Source organism: Tursiops truncatus, chromosome 5 (assembly GCF_011762595.2).
Source record: "Tursiops truncatus isolate mTurTru1 chromosome 5, mTurTru1.mat.Y, whole genome shotgun sequence".
Lineage (NCBI taxonomy): Eukaryota > Metazoa > Chordata > Mammalia > Artiodactyla > Delphinidae > Tursiops > Tursiops truncatus.
The window spans coordinates 18,716,710-18,742,709 of record NC_047038.1 but is presented as its reverse complement, the minus strand read 5'-3'; the positions used below and the strand labels follow the sequence as shown (position 1 = coordinate 18,742,709).

The 26,000-nt window shown below is 39.0% G+C and overlaps 1 protein-coding gene across 8 annotated transcripts in view; it reads left to right on the top strand.

Moving 5' to 3' along the window:
* LOC109548820 (chaperonin-containing T-complex member BBS12) overlaps window positions 1-21,957 on the top strand; it is an 85,823-nt gene extending 63,866 nt beyond the window's left edge. For 4 of the 8 annotated variants that reach the window (XR_012331880.1, XR_012331876.1, XR_004526611.2 and 1 more), the window contains 3 exons: window positions 14,790-14,964; window positions 18,411-18,460; window positions 19,478-21,957. The gene's annotated coding sequence lies outside the window, so the exon portion shown is untranslated. Of the gene's footprint in view, window positions 1-7; window positions 12,877-14,772; window positions 14,965-17,451 lie in introns of those variants that run through there. The other 4 variants (XR_012331881.1, XR_002174959.3, XR_012331878.1 and 1 more) reach the window with 4 other exon arrangements.
* The last annotated feature ends 4,043 nt before the right edge of the window (window positions 21,958-26,000 follow it).

Below are 26,000 nucleotides of genomic sequence, written 5' to 3'. Positions count from 1 at the left end.
AATATGTTACATAAAACTCCTGCATATCTAGTCATCACTTGCTAGATGACTATTAAACTGAGTATGCAATCAGCTAAGCTAATAGGAAACACAGTTTGAAACTTTATTGATTTTCTACTGTATAGCACAGGGAACTCTACTCAATGCTCCGCGGTGACCTAACTGGGAAGGAAGTCTAAAAGGAGAGTGGCTATATGTATATGTATAGCTGATTCACTTTGCTGTACAGTAGAAACTAACTCAACATTGTAAAGCAACTATACTCCAACAAAAATAAATAAATAAATAAAATAAACTTTACTGATTTTGACTAAAAGCACAATTTGCCTTTCCTATACTTACGTTAAGAACCATATATAATAAGGCAAAAAAATGCTTTAGATTATCTTTTAAAGTTGGACATTGAATTATAAAATTATAATACTTAATAAAAATAGAACACATAGAAACTTAGAGAAGAATTATACAGAATATGAACTAAGGTAAAAAAATATTAAATCAGTTTTGCCATAGTGACAAACAGAAATAGCAGTACAAAGCAAAATTGGTGTCACTGGCCAAATTGTATGCATCTTGAATTCATCTGTGGTGTGCAAGTTAATTCTGTTCTTCAGATATGTCTCTCTCTGTTTCTTTGTTTCTCTCTCCCAACGCACACACGCATGGACACACATTCACAAATACATACATTCAACTTCTTTGGTCCCAATCTACCAGAGAACATTATTTCTTGATTCAATTATCTTCAAAAAAATGTTTTCTGGGGCTTCCCTGGTGGCGCAGTGGTTGAGAGTCCGCCTGCCGATGCAGGGGACACGGGCTCGTGCCCCAGTCCGGGAAGATCCCACATGCCGCGGAGCAGCTAGGCCCGTGAGCCATGGCCGCTGAGCCTGCGCATCCAGAGCCTGTGCTCCGCTACGGGAGAGGCCACAACAGTGAGAGGCCCACAAAAAAAAAAAAATGTTTTTTGAATGCCCTGTAAGTAGTAGCATAGCGCAGTAGTAGCTATGTAGTGGCAAGTAAGACACTGGTCCTCTAGGTACTTAGTGGAAGAAATAAATTATGCACACAAACAGTTATAGTAGAAAACAGAGTCAAACACCATAAATGAGACATCTAATGGTTCAAGAGATGTCATTTTGCTTGGGGACAAGTCTTATGGAAAAAGACAAGTGTTTTGGAAAAAACAATGAAATTTAGTGTCGGCTATGCAGGTGGTGAGGCTTTTATAGAAATGATGGCAGGAAAGCTGAGGGGACTGATGGAAACCAGCAGCGTGAGCAATGACACAGAGGAGAGCCCAGTCTAGAGTGATTATGAGCAAGTCATTCTATTTAGCTGCAGTGTAAAAAGTGGCGAGTAGCTGGCAGGGCAGGGAGGATGGAGAGAAGCTTGAGAAGGTAAGTAAAACCACCAGGAGGAAATTATCCTTTACTCAGAAGACAGTGAAGATTCCTAGGAGGTTCTGGAGAAAGAGCGTGGCATGCTCAAGTAGCAGTTGAGAAAACATTATTTTTAAATGAGACTGTAGGTTAAACTGTAGGTACAGAGATCGATTAGCAGGTATATGCACTGCCCAGAAAAACGAAGGAAGCAGTGGAAATGGACAAGAGGACCCCAAGCCACAGATAGTTCAGAATCTTTAGGACCTGGTAATCAGAAGAACTTGGGAGCTAAAGGTGTTACTCTTGGTTACAGCCAGATAACAGAAGGTTAAATTGAATTCGCTTAGGCAAAAAGAGTTCACAAAATCCAAAGGGGGGCTGAAACCCAGCCCTGGGAGCACTTAGAGCCAACTAGAAGCAGGGACCCAAATGCCATCCTATCTCTCACCTACCATCCTTCCTGCAAGCTGTTGTCAACCAACTTTCCGTCTTACAGAGGAGCTTTTTCCACGTGGCAGACGTGGTCACTAATACCTCCTGAGGTTTATGTCTTTCAAGTTCTACCACTGAGAGGAAATAACAAACAGACATTGCTTTCTTCTCAAATCCAAACATCACAGGAAATAACTGCTTTCCATGGTAATTTACATGTATTATCTCACTTGATACTCATTAACAGTCCAATGAAGCAGGTACTTTATCATCAGAGAAACCCATGCCACCTATCTAGAGGATAGTAACCTAGTGATTAAAATCCTGCCGTTTACTTCAGGGTCAAGCCATCAACCACCGTGTACTGCTGCTCTCCACAGGCATACTGTGGATCCACCCTTTAGCCAATCATCTGAGGCCAGAGAAGGTTGAACCCTGTAAGACTGTGGCCGTGTGGCTAGGATGGGACAGTTCTTGAAGAAGCAGGGCTGGCAGACAGAAAAGCCTCTAGAAAGCCACTGAACAGAGACAAATCCAAAGTATCAAGCTAGGGTGCTGAAAGATGAATCATCAGGAAGTGATCATTTGCAAGAGAACGTAATGAGTTTGACTTTGACTAGTTTGGTTTGTGCTGGCCGCTCACGTATGTAGATATAGCCACCAGGCAGGTGGGAATCAGATGGCTGTGTACCCAGGTAGAGACTAATTTTATAAATCTAGGAGTCATGCTCAAAGCAGGGGTAATTAAAGAAAAGGGAGTGGATGTTTGCTGAGGAAAAAAGTATAGAGAGGGTTCTAAAAATGAAAGAGAGAGTAGGAGTTCTTGGTGGAGGACCCGGGGAAGGAACTTGGGAAATACTTCTACGTTTGGAGAACAGAAAAAGGAAAAGTCAGTAATAATGGAAGCAGAGAAGAAGCCACCAGGAAAAGACGAAAAGGGTGAGAGAGGAGGGTCCAAAGACAAGAACACTGCAAGATGAAGTAATGACAGTATCATCTAGAGACAGAGAAGGAAGGCCCAGAACAATCTAATTAGACAACAGTCACTGGCGTCCATTTGGCAGCAAAGCGTGGGAGGGAATGTTTAAACTAATCACGGTTTAAGGAGTAGAGAGGGGCAGTGGGTCACGAAGTGGGTCGCAGGTGTGATGAGTCTTTGACGAGGTTCAGTGATGAAGGAAAGAAGAGAAGTCGTATGGAAAACAGCGTTTTATGATATGGGAGCCCTGAGTCTGCTGTAGGTCCAGGGGGCAGAGCCGTTAGAAAAGGAGGACTCACACGTGGGCAGCCCTGAAGGAAGGAAGGCCTCGTAGCACCTCACCTACCTAGAACCTGGCGAGCCGGCAACCTCTCCTATCCAGAATACGATCAAGAACCACGAGGCAAAAATGGTCTCAACAGCCTAAATCAATGTCATTATACTTTTTCAATCAAGTTCATGGGTTTCACCTAAAAGAAAACTCTGATTCTTCTGCAAAACTGAATCAGTCTTACTCTCCTCTAGGTCAGAGATGGAGAAATGTTTCTCCTGGGCTCTAGTCTGACAGTAGAAAACCACACCCACATATACTCATGATAAAAGGTTAAATCAAATTCCCATTTAATTAGCTAAGGATACAAAATCTCATAGGACATCAGGAAGCCACAGAGCAGGAACAGATGTAGCATATTTCAGCATGGCTTTCCTTGACCCAGGGTCCCTGGGAGCAGAGGTGGGATAGGGACAAGAAAATAAAACTGACACTGTCCATACAGGGTGGGGTTTTCTACCTGGAAACATAATTCTGGCTAAAACCCTGTCCTTCTATACTAAGTGTTCAATCACCATTCTAGAACTTACACTAACACCATAGGTCATTCCGTCTAACAGAAGGCTTACAGATACCAGGTTTCCTGGTCCTTGAACCATTCTCACCATCAGCAGGATACATCAGTGTATAGTCAGTGCCAGGTATCCCCAAATAACAGCTCTGCCTCTGGTTCTCCAGTACCCTAGAAAGATCATTTCCCTTCTGAGTCAGAGATTTTCTGGTGCCTCCTATGTCCCTTCTCCAGCCATCTCCATCCTGCTCTGTGCCCTGGGAGAGGGATCTGTATGGACTGCACCAAAGAGATCTATCTTGCCTTCTGTATTCCAGTTGGGGCCGGCCAATAGGAAACACTGGGAGGACACTGAAATAGAGGAGGGAGATGAGGTCAGAGATTTGTTCTCATAAACTCTCTTCACGTCACCAAGTTTGAGATGCCATTTATTTTTTGCAGGACCTGACTGCTACCACCATCCCATGACAGATAGGTTTCAGCTCCCATGCCAATTCTATCCATTTGGTAGGCACTTCTGGGAGCGTCTTTTGTGAAGGATTCTAAGACCACGTCCAGGCTTTTAGTGATTGGTGGGTCATGATTGGTTGGGGAAGAGTAGCTCTCATGCCAAGGGTTGCCAGCCCTTGTTTTGCATCTTAACAATCATCTGGTGTCCAGATTCTCAGAAGATGTAAAGCCAGAGAGACAGAGATTTGTTACAAGCGGTCAATCTGGGAAAAATTCAAAGTGGCGGCTGACAGAGTAGCAGAAGAGGAGCCTGAAAGGAAAGCTTAAAAAATAAACAAACAAAAAAGCTAAACACAATGAGATTTCTGCTGAAATCCAGCCTCAGCTTGCTGGGGGGCCCCGGGGTGTGAGTGGCACCACAAAGTCGATGCTCCTTATAACTGTTGAACCAGCCCAAACTAGCCCTATCCTGTTTCTAAAAAGGTACTGAGTTGTTTTCAGAGACAGCAGAACAAAACCCGCAAGTCATGTGGCCAAAGCATGCCCAGAGGAGAAAATTTTGACCTAAAATAACATCTGGAACTAAAGTTCCTCCCTACGGAACCAAAGGACTGATGCATGACTGGAACCTGAACGCCGGAACGCTTTCAGAAGCAAAGGGTGCTGAAACAAGGGGGACAGGTTTTTGTACCCCGTGTCAGTCAGTCATTGGTTCCCTGGTTGGGTGGGTGGAGGCAGGGGGTGTGCAGTAAGCCTCCCAAGTAGTTTTGGGCAGTTCCCTGGTGAGGGCAATTCTCTGGAGAAGGGCGGATCCACAAGCTACTACCAGCCAACACTCACAACAGCTGAGGGTGGTGTACTGGTCAAATAAAGGCAGTGGGGTGGGACCAACAGTGTCTAGTAGAGGGGGCTTCCAAGGTGGCTAGACATCGGCCAGTGTCCTGGATACTTGTTCTCCTACCACTCTGTCATCCAGAGGTCTCTATTTATCAGCACTTACTGACACTGGTGGCGCACAGATATGCCATCCCATGTGGTCTTTAGGTGGTCATCATCAACTGAGATCTGGTAACTCATCTGATCCCCAGGTGTAGTCAGTGCTGTAGTCGCCCCTCTGAGTCCCAGCCCTGAGGCCCTGCAGTCTCTCTCCTCTCTCTGTCTCTCTGTCTGTCTCTCTGTCTGTCTCTGTCTCTCTCTCCCTCTGTCTCTCCCTCTCTCTCTGTGTCTCTGTCTCTCTCTGTGTCTCTGTCTCTCTCTGTGTCTCTGTCTCTGTCTCTCTCTCTCTCTCTCCCTCTCTCTCTCTCTCTCTCTCTCTCTCTCTCTCTCTCACACACACACACACACACACACACACACACACACACCCCTCTCATCCCTCCTAGGGCCTGGAAGCACTGACTGCACGCTGCCCCTTTCCGGGTGAGTGAGGTGAGTAAGCCTGCACCAGGCTCTGTGTGGGTCTTATGAGGCTTCCGGCCATCCCAGAGCTCCATCTTAGGACAGGAGACTCCCCATCTTGGCATTTTGAAAACTTGTCAGTAGAGTCTCTTCAGCTACCATCCAAGGTTTCAACCCCTAAGGAAGTGGGACATACGCCTTCTCTGACCCACATGCCATCCATGTGCTCTGAGGCACTTTCCACCCCTCTTCTGGGGCAATACTTTTCTACTCTCTGACCTGCTAGGTTCTTCAACTACTTTCTTTACAAGGTAATTTTTCTGTTAAACTTCATTAGGGGATTTTTTAATTGATACTGAAAACTAACCTTTTGGAACTGAAAAAACCTTTTCTCCCTCAAAAAGCCCTGATATATATATATTTTTCTTTCACAACTATTGTCTCAGCTCTGGGTTTCAAAAGTCTGTTCTCGAAACACAAAAGCTGAACAATAATTTTTTCTTTATTTTTACATTCCTGCCTTAATAATGCTGATCCTCCCTGAGGCAACGATGCCTCCGACTAAATAACAGAGCCTTTGAAACAAGGAGGATTTCAGAAGAGAGGGCACAACCTCGCCACAGCTGAGATGGGACTGCAAGACCAGAGGCACGGAAACGTGCAGCCGGCTTAGAGGCTCTGGAGGGATAAGAAGTTTTCTAAAAAGGAGGACTGTGCCAGAAAGGCAAATGAAAAGGAATGTGGAAAGAAATCAAGATGAGTTTTTAGAGGTTTCAGTTTCAGGCTTGGTAGGGAAATCCCTAGATCACTTCACCTCGCCTGGGGCTGCACCTCGAAGGGCATGTCCAGACTTGCAGGATCTGGACCCTGGAGAGGAGAATAAGATGGAAAAGAATAAGAAGAGAAACCACTTTAAATTTGTTCAAGATACTTAAAATAGGCAGCGATGAATATTTGGCCTCGGTCCAGATACACGAGCAAACATCCCAAATGTCTACTACTAGAGAAGAATTTAAAAGACATAAGAATTTAGTCCAAAATATGTCTGAGAGCTAGATAAAAAGAGTCATAATGGAACGAGTAAAAGGAAAATGTTAGTTTTCTTCACTGTAGGAAACACAGATGAAGAGGGAATATTGTTCTGGTTTTAAAACTGGAATTAATGGTGTTAGGGCAGGCTGCCCCAAATGTGCCAAAGTGGCATATTGATTATTTTGAATTACTTAAGAAACAGCCAATACAAGATGGACACTCTGACCCTCCTCTGTCTCCCTGAAAGCAGGAAATAAATCCCCCGTGTGAAAGGTACCCTCCCTGCACCAGGAGGTAGGGAGACATTCTTATCACCAGAGAGAGAGAAGTCAGTGCTCAGAAGGCTGTATAAACAACACTTGTTACTTTACTACCCCAAGCCCAAAGTTCTGTGTCTTGTCAGTTCTTCACAATTGTGTAGTTTCTTTGTCTAAAAAGTATAAAAGCTGCCTGCTCTGGTCATTTCTTTAGGTTCCATATCTATGAGACCTCTGAACACACAAAATTTAATTTGATTTTCTCCTATTTGTCTTGTGTCAATCTAATTATTATACCAGCCAAAAGAACCCAGAGGGTAGGGGAAAGTTTTCCCTCTTCAACAGTGGCATGATTGAAAATGGGCGCAGTAATCTAAATAAAACGTACAACTATCCATTGTGTTCCAGAAACTTACCAGAGTAAACTAAGGTTTGGGCACATAATTCCTCTTGGTTTCAGATATTTGGGTCAAAGAAGCATTTGTAAATTTTTAAAGTATTTTTGTCTGTTTATAAATAACTGACAGAGTTTGTTTTTCACTTTTTGGTCTTTTAATTGATAATTTATTATCAATCATCTCTGAATTGGTTTATAGTTGATAATCAGATTAACATTTACTGAGAACTTATTATATGCACTTTACATATAATAACTCATTTAATTATCACAAAAACTGTGAGATGGATTCCCATTTTATAACTGAGGAAAAGTTAATTAAGCAAATACTATGTACCAGGCACAAAGTGCTTTGTATGTAGTATCTCATTTAACCCTTAAATAAAAAAATAACTATTGTTACCAAACCAAACTTGGGTCCGCTTGCCTGCCACGCAGCAAAACCAATCTAATGATACCAGGTTGTTATGAAGGAAAGTACAGGATTTATTTGCCGGGCACCAAACAAGGGAAATGGGCAGCTCACACTCAAAAGACCCGAACTCCCTATTGGCTTTCAGGCAAGGGTTTTTAAAGGCAACATGTGGATGAGATTTACGGCTCCTGGGCTTTCTTCTGATTGGTTGGTGGTGACGTGACAAGGTGATGTTTCAGGAATCTAAATCATCAACCTTCTGGTTCCAACCGGTCTGGGAGCTAGTGCTGGTGCTCAGAATGTAGTCACCATCCTTCACCTGGACAGAGGTCTTTGTTTCTACAAAACAACTCAAAGATACGCATCAGATTGTTATGTATATCTCTTGAGAAACTAGGACTCTGTTTCATTGCTGAACTATTGTTTCTTGACTGCTTTTCCTTTGTTTCTGAATTCCCTCACTTTCCTAATTAGTAACTACTTGAGTTTGCTCTTTGAACTGAGGGAAGGTCTAGAAGACTAAAGCCTTCTTTTACAAACAAGAAAACATGGAGCACAGGGGTTTTTGTACCCGGGAGGGCCCTGCAGAGTCCTGCTTGGTTTCAATCCCCTCTTTTCTTTGATACCCCTCAATCCTGAGGGGGACAGGGATGGGGCAAAAAAGGGAATAAAGTTTTAGATAGAGAGGTTTGTCATAAACTCAGCAGGGGAACTCGATTTTAGGGGGACTCAGTTTCACTATGAGAGTCTATTATTTTCCCCATTTTATAGATGAGGAAATTGAAATTCAAATAGATGAATTTGTTTTAAGGTGATACAATTAGTAAGTGATGCAGGAAGGATTTTAACCCAAGCCTACCTATTAACCCAAATGTAATGTTAGAAAGCTAGAAATAATCTATGTTTAATAGGTAGAAATAATCTATATGTTCAGTAATAAGTAATTAGTTAAATAAGTTAATGGTACATCCATAAAATTAAATATTATGCAGGCATTAAAAACAATGCTGAACATATACCATATTGACATATAAAACAAACTTTTCAGCTGAGAAAAGTAGATAACGTAATATGCACCTGTGATTTCATTTTAAAATATATAAAAATAAAAACATGCATACTTTCTTAGAAAGGAGTGATGGAAGTTAAATGAAAATGCAGGGACCCTTGTGAAGGGTAGCAAAGTATGCCACCCCAAAATATGCCTCTTTGACACAGGGATTATTACCTTAAACTGATTATTTTTGAGAGCCTGCAGACACAGCAGAAGCTCTAAAACAGAGAAGTTACCCTTTTGTAAGGGACATTTGCATTTATAAAGGAAACCTCTGTGCCTCTCAGTACCAGGAATCCCAGGTTGACTAAATCACAAGAGAATCTTACTAATAATAGAGAAGGCACAGACGTCAATCTGCATAACAAATTTTACCCTTGTTTACCTGGCTTTTCCTGGTAACTTCCCATAACTGGTCTCTCCCTGTCTTTAGCAGAAGATGGAATTTAAGGTAGTGGCTTGGGCCATCTGGAGAGTTACTCATTTTCCCTGGGTATCTTCCACATATACATGACGTATACATGTTAATATATTTCTGTTTGTTTTTCTCTCTTGTTAACCTGTTTTTTATTAACAAGGGGGCCTCAACCAAGAACTCAGAAGGGTAGAGGGAATGTTTTTTTTCCCTCCCCTACACTTGTTCAACAATTGCCAAGAATTTCAGGATGGTGACAGCAGGGCATTGAACCAAGTGCAGGAGCCTTCTGGGTGCAGGGCTCTGTGTGACTGCACAGGTCACATGCCCATGCAGCTGGCCCAGTTATAAGTACTCGTTACTTTCTTCTTTTTGCTTGTGAAAGGAATCAGCACATACCACCCCAAAATATGCTACTTTGGCATAAGGATTATTTTGAGCTGAAGGCAATTGAGAAGAGGTGACACAGGAAGAACTCTTTGCCTCCCCCTTTCTACCTAAAACCGGGGCATAAATTTCCCTTTGTAAAGGTGATATAAATTTCCATTTGTAAATGTGCTTTCCTCTCCAGGAAGAGGAGAAATATAGCTCTTATCTGCCTAACTAAACAAGTTTTGTCTCCCATATATTTCCTAGTCATCTTTCCACAGTTTACTACCCACAGAGGCCCCAAACCCCTTTTCCTTTGCTCACTTCTCCACAATTTATTACCCTGTGTTAAAAACGATACAGACATGAGTCCACTGGTTTAACGGATTCTTTGGGTTTTCACTTTTATCTTGAAGCCCCTGTGCATGTGAAAATATTAACATCTACAAAGAAACACACAGTTTTTCTCCTATTAATCTATCTTTTCTCAGTTTAATTGTAGGCTCCCAGATACAAAACCTGAGAGGTTAGAAGAAAATGTTTTCCCTTTCCTACACTTATCAGTATTACATTGCTTGTATGACCTGCTTTGGTAATAAGAAAAAGAAAATAAAGTAATAAAAGAAAGGGCATCAATTATGGTGATGGGAGTTTTGGAATATATACATATAAATGTAGGTATACATACACATATATGTATAGATAGATAATTTTTTTTTCTAAATGCCTGCCTTCATTCCTTCCTTCTTTCCTTCATTCTTTCTTGCTTAAATAATTTGGTACTAAAGCCAGTAGGTGAAATTGAGCAAAAGTAAGTATCCACATTGGACAGTGGGTGCTAGTGGCCCAGTGCAAGGAGGTGGTTCCTGAGAGGGATGAGAAAGGCCTTTGCATGGAGTGGGGTTGTAGCGATGGCGTGGCATGTGCGCCCACGCAAGATAGGGACAGCATCCGTACATGTGGGCAATTGCAGAACGAGGTGAGTGGATGCCCACTCAGGGGGCAGTGGGGATGAGAAGAGACTGATTACCTTGGGGGTTGATCCAACAAACAAATATATTGGGGTTATGGGGGCCAGGCTTCTCCCTCTTAGAAAAAGGATTTACGAATATGGAAAGGGAGGAAACTGGAATAAACCCTGAAGTATGTAAAATCAGAATTGGATATATCAGTCATTTTGTGTTTGTGTTTTCGATAGTATATGTATATAGGTGTGTGTGTGTGTGTGTGTGTGTGTGTGTGCGCAGATATATATGCCCTAGCTCTTTCCATTGAGAGAACCTAAGGGCAATGCCATTGCAAAAACATTGAGAATACCTACTGTTCAGATCTGTTACTAAATACCATTCTCTGCAAAAAAATAACAAAAGAAAAACAGACAGACAAACAAAACAAAAAAAAGCCCAAAGCTCTTTGAAGATATACTTGATTCCAGGGCTGGGGTTGGAAAAGTATAAGATAAGCCTGGAAAATTTTTGTGTGTGTGCCAGAAAGTACAGAAGGGTTCAAAGAATGATGAGAATATGTCAAAAGAACTGAAAGCCAGCCTAAAGGGGCTAGGCAAATCCGGGACAATTTGAGGGTCAGTAAACAGCAATAGAAACAGATATTGCCTACTGAATAAATTAAGCAACCATGAGTTCATACTAATATACAAAAATGAATGAATGAATGAGAAGAAAAAGCTTTTCCTTACAGTATACAACACTATATATATATAATACTCACTAATAAATGTGGAAGGAATGATGGATTTAGGAAATCACCATCTGGCATCATAGTTGAAAATCTTCCAAGGCTTCTAGACAAAGAACAAAACTTTCAAAGGCAATTGATAATGGAAAGATAACTAGACTAGTAATAGACTTCTTATCTGTAACCTTGGTTGAATCAGACAATTTGCATTTATATTTACAGACCACTGGCAATATCCCTCTATCAAGGGAAGTTCTCATCCCCATGTGAGAGCAAAGTAAAGAAGCTTTGGAGTGTTGCAGAGGCTCCAAAAATATCCTACCTGTGTACCTTTCTGAGAAAATTTTCTAACCAAATGAAAATCAAATCTCATGATAGGGAAGATGAAAAGTTCAGGAAACATTGATGAACAATGAATTTCATAATATTTACAATTATATCTAAATGGAATATGACAGTTAACTGGAGATTATACTCTGGTAAGAATTTTGAAACAGGAGATTCTATGAGGAAAAACTTGATGACTGTCTGGGTTTGAAATCCTATAATTATCTCATACAAACTCAAGATTTGGGCTTCCCTGGTGGCACAGTGGTTGAGAGTCCGCCTGCTGATGCAGGGGACACAGGTTCGTGCCCCGGTCCGGGAAGATCCCACATGCCATGGAGAGGCTGGGCCCGTGAGCCATGGCCGCTGAGCCTGCGCGTCCGGAGCCTGTGCTCCGCAACAGGAGAGGCCACAACAGTGAGAGACCCACATACCGCAAACAATAGGGAAGGTATGGGCAGTCAAATGTTCTAAAGGTTTCATTTCAGTGGAAGAAGTGGAGAAGTATTAAGCTAGTAATAGAGTGTGGTAGGAAGGCAAAGTTGTTACTTATTTTTTGATCCATCGATAGAAAGATGTAATTATTACAGTTGGGAAGACAACTATTAGTAAAATTGAAAAAATGTATGTCTGGTAGGGAATGAGCAAGTTGGAGGACATTATTTAATTTTCACATATCCATAGAAATATAAAAATAACTTCTAAAGCCAGGAAAGTTATGAGTAGCAGAATGGAAATCCAATTTATGAGTGGAGGAGAAACAGATAAAAAGAAACCTTATCAATCTAATAAGAGTGAGGAAAAGAGAGAAAAGAAAGTATACAAATGTACAATAAAGTGGAAGAAATAAAATTAAGTCTATAAATTTTCACTACCATTGTGAAATTCTCCTATCAAAAGGCAAAAACTCTCAGATTGAGTTTGAAAATCAAATTCGATTATATTCTGTATCAGGCAGGGCCTCAGTAAGATGACACATTGGAAACAGGATAATTTGAGAAAGGCCTCCTCTGGAAGGTGTGCATGGGGAGTGGAAGTACAAGGCATAGTGTGATACTGGGTGAACACCAGCAGGGCTGGTCCCACTCCGAGGCCCAAAAGGACAAAGGGAGGGTGGGATTCCCAGAACCTGGAAAGAAAGAATCATGTAGAGTAGGACACCCAGAGAGGAGCAGTGACTCTTAGTTGAAGGTCATAGAGGTGACATCACAGGAAGGAGTCAAGAATTAACTTCAGTCTCCCTCCCTTGATTTAGCCAGAGAGCAAGGGAAGAAGTTGGTGTGGTCCCTACAAGTCAGCCCTTTTGCAGGGACCAGAAGGGTGAATAGTGGGTCCAGAGGAGCAAGCAGACAAGATACTTGCCACACATACTGTTTACAAGCACTACACCAAAATTAAAGCAACAAGGAAAACTTTGAAGAAAGGAAAGGTATGTAATAGTAATAGGATGTTAATAGGATTTTCCTATTACCCAGAAGTTGTGAGATTTATGCTAGACCCAATGCTGGGGAGCAGATGGAGACAAATGTTCTCCCATAAGAGAACTATCTGGAAGTCAAGCTGCCAGAATATCCCGGCAGGACTTCCTAATGGGCACATCAGCCAGTACCCTCCACTCCCTAGTCTGTGTAAAGAAAGATTTGGGGATGGGGAAGAGTGATGTTTAGGCCTTAAGGAAAACAATATTCCTGGAGAGAAGCACTTGAGGAGATGCACAGAGATTGTAAATGAGGTGACTTGTGTCCAGTTCCTTGGCTGGATGCTTGCTGAGTTGCAGAACACACAGGTATGGTCAGGTGATGCCACCAAAGTAATGCATACAGAGAGTTCTTGGGAGAGTAATGTGATCTCCTGAAGTGTGGGGCATACCAGAACATGGACACTGTGTCTACTTCTGGCCTGGAGAATCTTGAAGATGGCCACTGAATGACCCATGCCATCAGGGCTTGAAAGAACAGTGGTGAAGTGTAACCAGGAAGAAGATGAGGCAACCGTCCTCCCATCCCAAGTCCAACTTGATGTGACATGATATTACGGAGGATCTTATACTTTTTCCATAGTAGATAGAATACCAGCCACTATATCATTGGATAGTTATACCACATTTTAAATGACTTCTCTACAATCTACATGGACAAACAATTCATACAAAGGCTACTGGTAAATTAGGTACATGAAGTGCTTAACCAAAGCAGTATTTGTAACAATGGTAAAATACCATCTAAATGGCCCAAAATAGTGGATGGTGAAATGAATTATACACGTATCAACTAGATGAAATTTAATTCTTAAAATAAGAATTCTTTAAATTGTGTAGCAAGATAGGAAATTATACTGTTAAGCAAGGAGAGTAGCATAAAAAAAATATTCCTAGTCTATGATTGGAACAGGGTAAAAAAGGGCATACACCAATGAGCAAATACAAAAAGCAAGCACAAATAAAACAAGAACTGATGTCTTAGGCTAGTGGAATGTGGATGAAGTCTTTTTTGCAGTCATCACTTCTGTTGTCATACAGTTGCTTAAGCAATAAATGAAATCAAAGGCTCAAAACAGAGAAACAAATGGGTGGAAGCAGAAGAAGCAACAATTAGACAACCCTTGAGGAATTTTGCTTTAGAGGGAAGCAGAAAATGGGGTGGTACCTGGAAAGGTCTGGGCCAAGGGAAGGGAGGGACTTTTATGAAGTTAGGGAAAGAGCTACATATTTTTATGCTGATCATATTTTTATGATCTACTGGGAAGGAGCAAAACTGATGCTGGGGAACAACCCTTCAGCAAGGGAGAGGAAATGTGAGCCCACACTCAGGTGGAGGTGGGCACGGGGCAGGTCAAGGGCCACATAGAGTACATGGGAGCAGATACAAGTAGGTTGGCTGTTTGATGGTGGGAAGTTGAGGGAATTCTATTCTGATTGATTCCATTACCTTCAGTGAAATAAGAAGCAGAAGGAGGAGTCAACTAAGAATGGGGTTTGTTGGAAGTTTAAGATAAAAGGAGAAGTGTGAAATGGTCTCAGAGGTTGAAAGTGTTAAGCAACCGAGGCAATATGGTAGAATTCCCTGAGAAAACTGAGGGTCTACTTGAGGTTTGGGCAGTAACAGGTCTTCTTGACATATCCTGTGCAAGACAACCTATCTCAACTATATGATATCAACGCCTTGAACACATGGTCTTTCTTTTTGCTGTGTCTCTTAAAGAGTTCAGTTTCGGTGCCGTAAATTGCTAGTATCCTCCCTTTTCATTTTATGTGTGAACAATGATGTTGAAAGTACACTTGCAAGCAGCTGTCTTGAAGTATCAACTTCCATTTACTCTTTGAAAGTTTTATCATTATACCAGAACATCTTCTGGAAATATCAGAATGAGCTGACCCTAGGCACTGACGCCATCACCCATCAGAAGCCATGACCTGTGATTTATGGGTGTGAATTAGATCGTAGACTCTCAAGAGAATTGACACCCTCAGCAACTGCAAAATGAAGAAATCTGTGTCATTTTGCTCAGGACGAGTGAGGTAATTTTTCTGTTTTTTTTTTTATTTTGGTTTTGTTTTTGTTTTTAATGTGATGGCTTTAAGTGAAAACAGGGCGACACAAATTGCATGACTAGCTCCTCTCAAAAGTTAGGTATTTTTTGCAGCCTACACACTGATGTCACTAACAGTACTTAATACCAGTGAGGTGGATATGATTGCACAGTGGGATTTATTCAAAGTGTATCAGGAAATGGGGGAGAGAAGTGAACACATTAAGAGGAAAAATAAATTTAAATTAAGTGCTTATAATAATTGACCAAGAAAAACGGTCAATGAATATTTTATCTTTTGTTCCTTTAAAAATCCATGTCGTATGGAAATGTGATGAGCAGAAAAGAACAATTAAAAGGTACAGGTACCTGACTGGCTTTTCCTGTCTCTTTCCCCAAATGTCAGGCTCATAGGAACCCCTATGGTCCACCTCTGTGCAGATGAAAATCTTTCCTTTCCAGACTAAGAGTCAAAATTCTGAATATTTATAGCCTGAAGTTATTGTCTGTGAATCTGGTAACTTGGACCAGAGAGTGTTGCTTTGAACACTGGTATTTTAGGCACTTTCCAGATAACATTGAAATGACCTTTTCTTAGCACTTGCCAAACTTATGAAAAAATTTAAAAATCTAAATTAACACAGTAATTTAGTGAACTGACATTTTTTGCACATCAAGGTGATGCCCGAGATGATACCCAAAGTGAATATGGAAAAAAGAGGGACTCTCATCATGCTTTCAGGAAAAGTGTAAACTGACACAACTTTTTCAAACAAACTTGATAAAATGTACCCCAAAGTCTTAAAACATTCATTTATTTAATCAGAAGTATTTATTTATTGAGTGTCTTCTATATCAAGGGCTGGAAATTATATTCTATCAGTGAGTGAATAGACATTACACAAATAATTAGAAGTGCAAGGAGCCCCATGAAAGGGAAATCAAAAGGACATAAGAGCAAAGAATTAGTCCTAAGAAAGTAATTAGAATTATACAGTAAGATGTAATTTAAACAGTGAGAACTACCTAAATGTCCACAAGCAGTGGATTAAGTAAATTATTGTATATCCATGCAATGCAATAATACGATGGCATTAAGAATAAAGCTACAGAAAAATACTTAATGACATGTAGAAATGTTCATAATATACTGGTTAATGGAAAATGTTATAAAAATGTGTCCAGTATGACCCAATTTGGTAAAAACTAAACTATTTATAGATCTCTATCCTTATCCATCATCTATGAAGGATACACCAGAAAATGTTAGCATTATAATTGCTGGCTAGGGATATTACAGCAATACTTTCTTCTTTGTGCTTATCTTCATGAACATTCTTGTAGTTGTAAGAAATAATAATAGTAATAAGTATATAATTGGGCATGGGGTAACTGATATTTGAGAGAGAAGACCTAAGGAGTGTATTATTCAACTGTTCTTCTAAATTACGTAAAATCTGTTCTTGTATTAAATTAGATCAACAGAATACAGTGTTTCTGAAATACATTTTTAAAATCCTCTACAGAAATGCTTTCACCAAGTTACAACTGAATGTTGAACTTGGCTTTATTAAGGAAATCTGAAGAATATTTTCTTAATCTTTGGCGAAATTACAGTTCAAAATATTGGTCCTTACGTTACTTACTGCTCCCTTTATAAAGAGCCACTTAACAGGTTTCTAAGAGAATTGATGCCAGGAAAGAGTTAACTTTTCCGTGAGCTCTTATCAAATAGCACACATTTTAGAACACAACTTATTTCCCTTATTGCCTTGTCTGCCAGGAAGATTAGAGCTAAATTCAGTGATCGATTAATGTAAAGATCCAGCTCCTGGTACAATTAGTACTGTCCTTTTAAGTGACATGTGTTGCTCATTTTTATAATTTTAAGCTCTTCTGTCTTTTAATAGGCAAGTCCCCTCAAATTGTTTTTCTAAATAGACATGTAAGGTAGAGAGATATCCAGATGCTCTATAATAAATAAACAGGAAAAATTGGAAATTAGTACTCATTTGCTGTTCGTACATATACATAATGCTAAAGTTTTTAAATAGTTGTCCTTATAATAACATTATTGATTGTTTTTCTAACTATGTTTGCCTTTTACATGGATAGTGAAAACATTAACTTTATCTCAGCCTATTTGAATTGCAATGGTTTTAAATAGAATCTTTAAAATAACTTCATTATTCTATTAGTTAACTACTGGTCAGAATGTTAGTTTTTCAGACAGCACATTGTTTTGGAGAGTTTAAATTAATGAAATGCATTTTCCGATCATAGAAGGAATATTGAGAGAACACTTGAAAATTTCAAGTCTAGTCAACACTGGTTCCAGTTTTTTTGTTTTTTTTTTAATCACTACTCCTTTCTGTATTACTTTTGTGAGAAGACCTTAACACTAATTTGAAATGAAATTTTGTATTCTCCTAATGACTAGGGACTGAAGTGTTTAAATAACCTTTTTCATCCCCAGGGAGATGACTGCTGTAGGTCAGTCTTGAGGTCATTGGCTGAAGAGTTACAAAGAAAGTCATAGTTTTGGCTGAAGATATAGTAAATTGGACTACGATAAAGCTGATGCTTCCTCTGAGATGAAAGAGAAAAATATTCAATCCTCTCCTCTGAACATAAATAAACATTGGCTATAGTTAGCCAGTTTGGGTGGGTTGGAGTTTAAAATATTTCTAAATTTGGTACACATTACCATATGTAGTCAGGTTAAAGCTACTGATGTCTGGGAACATTTCTGGGAAAACAGAAGTATATCCAAGAAAAGATAAAGAATCTTAGAACTGTAGAGATGGAAGCCCTATGGTGGTCCATTCTCCTGTGTCTAGAAAGGATGACAAAGAGTCCATAATAAGTAGAAACTCTCTTTGGAGAACTGAAGGAAGAGTGTTTCTGCAGCTTCTTGCTGTAATGAACTTTCATTCAGCCTTTGCATAAAAGAACCTGATGAAAAGTGGGAATTTGCATGATTATGGTAATCAGTGTTACCCTATCTTGAAAACTCTGTCTTGTCAATGTCCCCTTAAGATATTAATGTTCCAGGGCTTCCCTGGGGGCGCAGTGGTTGAGAGTCCGCCTGCCAATGCAGGGGACACGGGTTCGTGCCCCGGTCCGGGAAGATCCCACATGCCGCGGAGCGGCTGGGCCCATGAGCCATGGCCGCTGAGCCTGCGCGTCCGGAGCCTGTGCTCCACAACGGGAGGGGCCACAACAGTGAGAGGCCCACGTACCGCAAAAAACAAACAAACAAAAAAAAAGATATTAATGTTCCATATGTGATGTATTCAAAGTTCAGAGAAATTGTACCCTCTTATCTGCTCACTAAACATCTATTAATGAAGCCCAGTTATGGTAGTTTTGGGGGCAATTATTTACCCTATTGGTTTCTACTAATCATGTGATCTTTTATTTTTCTTTTTTCAGTATACCAACAGCAATGATGACCTTTATTTTCAAATCATGGACAATCAGAGGTATAGATTTACACGGGGATTGTAGGCCTGGGATTAGGCCATTGAATTTTTAACTTCCATGTGGTATTTTTTACGTGACTTTTTTCTAAGCCAGATTCTGCCATGCTATACTTGCTCAATTTATTCTTTTTTTAAACTTAGAAGCAGAACTTTACTATATCTACTAATTTTACCTTAATCCTTCTAAGTTGTAGAAAGGCTTTTAAGTTTTAATTTTATCATCTGTACTACTAATTAGCATTTCCAGCTTTATGATGCTAAAACTTTAGCAAGAATGGCACCTCTGTGAAGGCACGAGCGCTGTTCACTGGCCAGAATGTAACACAGTACAATTACTTTGGAGGTGAATTTGGCAATGTATTTTAAAAATAAAGTTGAAAATGCAGGAACCCAATAAATCCATCGCTAGGTAACTCTGGAGAAAAAGTTAAATATATGCACATGGAGATGGTCATCGCAGCACTGTTTGTAGTGGCCAAGACTTGTGTAAAACCTAAATGTACATCAGTCAGGAAATAATTTAGGACTCTGGAATACTCTGTAGCCATTAAAATGAACAAGGTAGATCCATGTTTAATTATCATGGAAAGAATTCTAAGACATACACTGAACGAAAACACAAGTTACTGAAAGTTAGGGAAACGTGATACCATTTATGTAAAGATACATACACTCATACTAAATAACACTGTATCTTTTCTATGGTACACATATGCATGTAAATGCACAAAGAAAAATCTGAAGTGATACACCCCAAACTGAGAAAAATGGTTTTATCTGGGAAGAAGAAGGAAGTGGGGGTGGAGTCCAAAGAATACTCTCACCATTATCTGTAATGCTTGCATTTTTCACAAAGATATTGTATAACTTTGTATTATTGTACAAAGTTAATTTTTAACCAGTTAAAACCCAACAACAAAAAGAATAAAAAGAAACCTAATTCAAGGTGTCAATAAAAATGTTTAAAAGGAAAACATCCATAAGCTCACATTAAAAAAATACTCCTTCATTTTATAGAAATGGTAAATGAAGAAATAAGAAACCAATTATAAGACATCAGCTGCCTGAGAAAGTCCAGGAACATCTTCTCACTGGAAGATTCTCAACATGTCCTTGTGGACATTTGGGGAATGGGCACCAAATCAATCCCTGCTCTCTCCTGTTCCGTGATGTGGCCTATTTCTGGGCCCTCATCCCTTCATATTCAGTATGAATTTTGGTTTTATCTCTTATAATGGAACTGAAAATTAAAATACTTCAGAGTCCAACTTTGAGGAGCGAGGCAATAAGTGGATGAAGGGATACCTACAAAGATCTTCTCTCAAAATACAACTGCAGCCACTTTCCATTGGGGAGGATAAGATGGAGTGCAGAAGTCAGCAGAGAGCTGTCCCTGGAATCCTACAGGACGTGGCCAGAGACGACACAGGGCATCTTTACTTCATGGACCCTCTGCATTTACTTTCTGGTTTTTATTGAGGAATTTTACCTCAAATTATTATATTTTTCTCATTACATATGTTTTCAAATATGTAGGAAAAATTAGTACATGCATATGGTTTAAAAAAATCAAGTAGTACAAAAACAGTACAATGAGAAGTCTTCCTTTAACTGCAGATTCCAGTCCCTAGAGGCAGACACTCCTGAAATATTCTGTCTATAAAAGCACGTATTGGGTTGGCCAAAATGTTCATTCGTTTTTTTCTGTAAGATGCCTCTAGTAGCACTTAGTTGTCTTTAACTTCATTCGAAACAATTTTGTTAGATTGTATTGTGACAGCTGTCGTATCAGCGTGTATTTTAAAAAAATTATCAATATTGGTGAATTTTTGTGTAACCCTTTTAATATTGAAGTTGGAAGAAAAAAGCAACATTTTCGGCATATTATGCTTTCTAATTCCAAGAAAGGTTAAAACGCAACTGAAACGCAAAAAAAGATTTGTGCAGTGTATGGAGAAGGTGCTGTGACTGATTGAATGTGTCAAAACTGGTTTGCTGGAGATTTCTCACTGGACGATGCTCCACAGTCTGGTAGACCAGTTGAAGTTGATAGTGATCAAATTGAGACATTAACTGAGAACAATCAATGTTACACCATGCGGGAGATAGCTGACATACTCAAAATATCCAAATCAAACGTTGAAATCATTCGCACCAGGTTGGTCATGTGAATCACTTTGATATTTGGGTTCCTCATAAGTTAAGCGAAAAAAACCTTCTTGACTGTATTTCCGCATACAGTTCTCTATATACATAATCTACATAACGAAAACGTTCCGTTTTGAAAACAAATTGTGATGGGCAATGAAAAGTGGATACTGTCCAATAATGTGGAATGGAAGAGATCATGGGGCAAGTGAAATGAACAACCACCAACCACGCTAAAGGCTGGTCTTCATCCAAAGAAGGTGATGTTATGTATATGGTGGGATTGAAAGGGAGTCCTCTATTATGAGCTCCTTCCGGAAAACCAAACGATTAATTCCAGCAAGTACTGCTCCCAATTAGATCAACTGAAAGCAGTACTCGATGAATAGTGTCTGGAATTAGTCAACAGAAAATGGATAATCTTCCATCAGGATAACGCAAGACCACATGTTTCTTTGATGACCAGGCAAAAACTGTTAGAGCTTGGCTGGGAAGTTCTGATTCATCTTCTGTATTCACCAGATATTGCACCTTCGGATTTCCATTGATTTCAGTCTTTACAAAATTCTCTTAATGGAAAAAAATTCAATTCCCTGGAAGACTGTAAAAGGCACCTAGAACAATTCTCTGCTCAAAAAGATAAAAAGTTTTGGGAGGATGGAATTATGAAGTTGCCTGAAAAATGGCAGAAGGTTGTGGAACAAAAGGGTGAATATGTTGTTCAATCAAGTTCTTGGTGAAAATGAAAAATGTTATCTTTTGTTTTTACTTAAAAACCAAAGGCATTTTTCTGCCAACCCAATATATATTGCAGGCATATGCATGTTTTCCCTTCATGAAAATGGAAGCATGCTAAACACATTGCAATATGCCTTACATTTTTCACTTATTTTCTACTTTTTCAGTATACCTAGATCATTCCACAGCCATGTATATAGATTGACTTCATTAAAAAAAAAAACTGCAATAGTTCTTTATAAATTGCATCTGGCAATGATGGGCTCTCAAAAAACATTAAATGAATGACTCCACATAGTTTCTTTCATAAGCCTCTAATGAAGACCGTTTTATTGTTTATTTCCAGTCTTTTGCAACCACAAGCAAAGCTGAAGTATATATGTTCACACATCTTTGTGCATGTGTGTGAATATGTCTGTAGGATAAATTCCTAGACAAGAAATTGCTGAATTAAAAGATACACTTATTTCAAATATTGAATGCTATTGTTGATCGATCTCCCACCAGCAGTGAAAGAGAGTACCTGTTTCCTTCAACTCTCTAATCCTATATGTTAAACTTTTTGACTGTACCCATCTGAGAAATAAAACAATGTATTTCTTTCCCTCGAATGTTTTATATTTTGTTTATATATTTTAAAAGGCTTCTTTATGTAAAAATTATGTATTAATCTATATATTTTATTTATATTTCTTTTTCTATGAACTACTTGTTCATGTTCCTTTGCCAGTGAGTCGTTTCTCACTGATATTTAAGGTCTGTCTGTTTTTTAGTTTAACTTTGATGCCACAGATACTGCATAATTTCCCAGTTTGTCATTTATCTTTTTTTTTTTTTTTTTTTTTTTTTTGCGGTACGCGAGCCTCTCACTGTTGTGGCCTCTTCCGTTGCGGAGCACAGGCTCCGGACGCGCAGGCTCAGCGGCCATGGCTCACGGGCCCAGCCGCTCCGCGGCATGTGGGATATTCCCGGACCGGGGCACGAACCAGTGTCCCCTGTATCGGCAGGCGGACTCTCAACCACTGCGCCACCACGGAAGCCCTGTCAATTATCTTTTGACTTGGGTTTAGAGCAGGGAGGGGGACAGCACTAGTGGTGGATACTTGTGTTAAATTTATATAATTGAAGGGTTTGTTCATATAGCTTTCCCCAAACCAAGGAGCAGTCTGTTCCAAAGGTAAATTCAGGTTCCTGCTTCTTACACAGTTGCTTTAAGATGACAGGGGTTTTTTTCTGCTAGTTTTTGCACATTAAAAAAAAAAAAAAAGTGCCTTGAATTGACGGTCAGGATGTCCCCTTTACACTAATGTCAAATAAGAACAAATGGACAATGATATTCGAATCTCTCTAATCTGAGCAGACCACACAGAAGACAAGGAATAGCAGGGTCTTTCTGTAAGGGGCTATCTTTGAAATAATATTTATTATTAACAACAATTTATTTGAATGAAATTAATATAAGGAAGGCTGAGCTCCTCTGATTCAATAGCTTTTTCATCCAACTCTTACTATAGGGTTGAGCTAATTAAAAAACATAGAACATATGAATAAACCTGGTTACTTCTAGCATCCCTCTCTTTTCAAAGGTAAAAGAACAAGTCCTTGTGGTTGTCCAGTGGCCCTCAGGGAAGCCCAAGATAATTTAAAGGTAAAAGACATGAAGTTTTTATTTTTCTGAATTTAGGAGTTGATCTTGGGAAGGCAAAATCAAAGCCTATGAGAGGAGACTGGTCACTTGATTAATATGGTCACAGACATCTGAAAATAGTGCATGATTGTAGCTTGACTGTCTATGTAGAGTGACAATACACTATTTAAAAATAAGCTGACCGAAGGTGACGTAATTAAGCCTTGGCTATTTCAGGAACTTCGGTGTGTTCCTTGTTTATTTACCTGTTTTTAAAAATCAAGGACACAAAATCCACATAAAGCACAGATCATTATTCTGGGTGAGACCAGAATCTGCCATCTGGGCATGGAAGATAAACAGTAACCTTTTCTTACGTCTCGTGGAGATAGAGGTGCTCACTCTATTATACCACAGCTGATGGTCATAATGATGACTCGAGAACTGATTAGATGACTTCTGATGTACCAGGCTTTAGAAGTCAGTAATTTGTATATTTTAGTAAGCTTTCATAAGGAAATGGGCTTGGTGTGATTTCATTCAAAAACGGTTAACATTTAGAGTCATTGACCACACCCATACTAATGTAGACGAGGAGTTTGGTTTTCAAAAACAACTTTCTAAAATGAAATTAGTGCATGTGTTCATTTAAAAAATATATATATTTGTTCAGACTGCTTAGTGCCACTAGGTCCAAGGATACAGCAATGTTTAGGGCAAAAAGATCTCTCCTTTAAGGGACTTTGTATTCTGTTGAAGTGAGGGGACAGATAATATATAATATAAGGAAACAAATAAACAAGATACAATTTTAGATAAGTTTTATGTAATAGTGAGTAGCCAGAGGTTATTTTTATAAAATAAAAATAATTTGACCATCCAAGGTATCAGTACTAACATTTAAACATATCTCATTCTAGTATGGGTTTGGGAGTATATAACAAATGGGATATTATTCTATAGTTTTGTAAACTACTTTCAATTAACAATATGTATATTGCAAGTATTTTTCCATGTTATGAATTCTCCTACAAAGCTGTCTATGTGGCTACATGGAACACATTGGTTTCTATGACTATGACATGATTTATTTAAATTAATTTGTTCACCTTTAATTATTTGGATTATCCTTCATTTTTTCCTTATTATAATCAATGTTGTAATAAACACCAAGGTTGCTAAATGTACGTGTCTGTGATTTTTTTCTTTAGAGTAAATTTCTTGCACCAAAACTGTTGGCCTAAATGATATTTAATTTCAAAAACTTAAGGACTTGGAACTTCCCTGGAGGTCCAGTAGTTAAGACTCTGCACTTCCAATGCCGGGGGCGCGGTTTTGATCCCTGTTGGGGAACTAAGATCCTACATGCCAGGTGGTAGGGTGAAAAAAAAAACCTGCTAAGAAAAAGAAATTTAAGGACTTGATGCACACACTTTTAAACTGCCTTTTCAAATGCTACAATAATTTATCCTCCATCTGGCAGCTCATGAAGTTTCCAGTTCACCCTGTCCTTGACAACCTGGGGTGATATCATTTCTTTTTTTCTCTCAACTATATAGGAGAAAATTTTCATTTTTATTTCAACATGCATTTCTTTATTTTTTTCCTAAGATAATTCACATGCCATAAAATTCACCATTTTTAAGTGTACAATTTACTGGTTTTTAGTATATTCACAAAGTGGTGCAACCATTACCACTATCTAACTGCAGAGCTTTTCCGTCACTCCCAAAACACCCTACACCCGCTCGCAGTCACTCCCCAGACCCCTCTTCTCCCAGCCCTTGGCAGCCCCTTGATCTACTTTGTATTTCTGTGGATTTTGGTCTCTTCTTGACATTTTGTATACATGGAATCATGCTCTTCTTTCTGGCTTTTCTGATTCCACTGTAACAAGGTTCATCTATGTTTTAGCATGTATCGGTATTTCATTTGTTTTTAGAATCAAATAATATTCCGTTGTATGGATATACCAAATTTTGTTTATCCATTTGTCAATTGATAGACATTTGGGTCGTTTCCACTTTTTGGCTCTTATGAATAGTGCTGCTATGAACATTCATTGACGTGCTTTTGTGTGAACACAGTTTTCATTTCATATATATATATATATATATATATATATGAATGCAATTGCTAGGTCATACGGTGACTCTATGTTTAAATTTTTGAGGAGCTGCCAGACTCTTCTCTATATTTATGTTCCCACCAGCATTGTATGAAGGTTCCAATTATTCCACACCCTTGACAGCCCTTGTTATTTTCTGTTTTTTGTTTGTTTTTTATTATAGCTATTTTTGTGGGTGTGAAGTGATAACTCATTGTGGTTTTGATTTACATTTTACTAATGACTATCTTGAACATCTTCTCACATACTTACTGGCTATTTTTGTAGATTCTTTGGGGAAATGTCTATTCAAATACTTTGTCCACTTTTAAATTGGGTTGTCTTTTTACTGTTGAGTTGTAACTGTACTTTATATATTTTGGAGACTAGACTCTCATCATATATATGATTTGCAAAATTTTCTCCCATTCTCTGGATACCTTTCATTTTCTCTATAGTCTGATTTGATACACAAAACTTTCTAATTTGGATGAAGTACAATTTATCTATTGTTGCATCTTTAGTGCCATATCTAAGAAACCATTGCCTAATCCAAGGTCACAAAGATTTATACCTATGTTTTCATCTAAGAGGGTTCATAGTTTTACATTTAAGTCTATGATCTATGTTGAGTTAATTTTTTAAAATATAGTGTGAGGCAAGGGTCCAAATTAATTCTTTTCATGTGAATATCTAGTCCCAACACCTTTGTTGGAAAGACTCTTCTTTCCCTATTGAATGGTTTTGGCATCCTTTTTGAAGATCAGTTGATCGTAAATGTCAGAGTTTATTTTTTGACTCTCAATTCTATTGCATTGATTTATATGTCTACCCTTAATCCTGTATCACACTGTCCTATACATTGTAGCTTTGTAGAAAGTTTTGAAATCAAGTCTTCCAACTCTGTTCTGCTTGTTCAA